The sequence below is a fragment of the Tenrec ecaudatus genome, chromosome 4 (assembly GCF_050624435.1).
Source record: "Tenrec ecaudatus isolate mTenEca1 chromosome 4, mTenEca1.hap1, whole genome shotgun sequence".
Taxonomy (NCBI): domain Eukaryota; kingdom Metazoa; phylum Chordata; class Mammalia; order Afrosoricida; family Tenrecidae; genus Tenrec; species Tenrec ecaudatus.
In genome coordinates, this window is record NC_134533.1 from 158,529,737 (window position 1) to 158,532,128 (window position 2,392).

Sequence of the window (2,392 nt, forward strand, 5' to 3'; positions counted from 1 at the left end):
CCCCTCCACAATCTACTTTCAAGCATTCTATTCTCACGCCACTCCTCAACGCCTCTCTCACTTTTCCCAGTACCCAGACGGACCTCAAATTCATCCATCTCATCACTAGTCTACTCTCCCTCAGGCTACTCTTACCTTGACCTTGCTCCTGGCACAGAAGACATTTCAGGGTTCATCTCAACCTCTGCCTACTTTTCCAGTGCCTAAATAGTTGGCAAAAAACATCCATGACTTGAGGAGTTGTTTGGATGAGCCAGACAATATCCGGGGGTGGGAGGGTGGGGTGAGGGATAGCCCAGAAACAGGACCAGGCATGTGCAAAGGCTCTGAAGTGTGAGCATGCTCACACATGGTGAGGAATAAATGCAGGTGGGTGAATGACTGACCCGATTGAACAAAAGGAGAGGAACTTGAAGTCATAGATGATAGGGTCAGATCATTTAACGTTTTATGGGCCATGATAAAGGCTGTTTTTCCTCTGAGGGGGATGAGGAGTGAGTCTAACCTCCTTCAGCAGATACAAATTTGGGGAGACACCATATTGAATGAGGGGCAGCCCTGGAAGCATCATGGCTTAGGAGTTGATCTGATAACTGTAAAGTCAGAACTTCCGATCTACCAGCACCTCCAAGGGAGAAAGGTGTGTTAGACAGGATTCTCTAGAGAAACAAACCCACAATGCTAATAATTTTATATATATTATATGGATAGATAGATAAAATAAGAAATAAATAGTTAATTAAATTATAAAGCGATACAAATGGCTCCATGCATCTCACTCACGTGAGACAATTGTGAGACACTGGCAGTCCTTCAAGTCTTGAGGGCCGCCGGGTAGTCCTCTGGAGAGCAATCCAGGCAATCTGGCCATAGGCAGCAAGCAGCAACACAGGTCACCAACAGTCGGCCAGATGACAGGGTCTGACAGTCTCCAACTCAAGAGATGTAAATTCCAATAGTGTGGCAAAGCAGGTCTTGGAGGAACCTCAAATTACAGCAACACAGTCTACGGGTTAGGTGTCCCACAGGTACTGTAACTTGCAAATTGAGGCAAAGAGCAAGCAAGGCAGCCACACACTGATCCGATGATCAAAGAGCAAGAGACAAGAGAGGTGATGCTCGCCGAACCATTTATCGCTCCACCCTTCAATTAATCCCACATGTGTTTATCGGCCAGGTTGGCACAATAAGCTAACTACCTCAAAAGGTGAGACGTTCTTCTCCCGTCAAGAGTAACAACCTAAAAAGCCCCAGGGAGCAGTTTTATCCTGCACTGCAGGGTCAGTGAAAAAGAGTAAGCCCCTCAGCTTGCTGGATTGATAGAGAGGCTGCAACAATGCGCTCAAGCACCACAACATGAGCAGGGCACAGGAGCAAGCAAAGTTGTATTCTGTTGTACACACAGCGTTGCTCTGAGCTGGACCCCATCCAATGGTACGTAACAACACATCTTTTTCCTACTCTCTATTGAAACAAGAGACCTTAGCAGATCAGTATCTTCCAGAATGGCAGGAGCCCTGCCCCAGGTGTTATGTGGTGAGGTGCCAATCAAATGTGGTTTGGCCATAATTTAATTTTGCCTTTAAGAACTCCAGTTGGACCAAGGGGTGCCTTGCTCCATTAGGAATGATGTCAGGTAATTGATCTATTCATTCTTCTCGACAGGCATCTCTCCAGAGGTTTCACCAATGCTGTTTCACATTTGATATGCACCTGCCTTTTGCAAACCGAAGCAACAGATCATTCAGTTCCTGTGAGGCTCGCTCTCTCTGATTCTCTATGCCTGCCCCAAACACACTTACAGCTTAAGGAGAAAGAAGCAAAAGGACTGGTAATATTCTGGAATATTAAACTAGCATGCGCTCATTCTTAACCCTCTCTGTGGTGTGGCACATTTGGTTGACTCAGTTGAGAGTTCTTCTTGCGTCCCTGGCAGATGCTGGAGTTGGAACAGAAAGCCCCACCGTTTGAGGATTTTACACTCAGAGGCAAATGGCAGAGTGGAGGTTGATGGCAGGTGTTGGCCCTAGAAGAGCCCATGGCCGGTTGCTCCTCTGCATACTTTAGGGCCTGACGTAGATCAAGGAGGGATCCATGTCGGATTTCCAGCTTAGGATCCTGAAAACTTCATCTTAGTGGCCTTTATGCACCAGCAAGTGAGTACAGAGGCCACTGAGGATGCAGAGGGCATCTGTGAATCTGGAAGCCACCTCTCTCCTCTTACTTCAAAAACTAAGAAAGGAAAGCCTGGCAGATTCCCAGGTGCTATCTTAAAAAGGAGCTAGGGAAGAGAAAGAAATCAGAAAGGTCGTATGTTTATTTGAAGGACACCTAATCTCCCCCAAAGGTTTGGTTATTTGAACTGAGAGAAACCATGATGCTCTTAATAGAC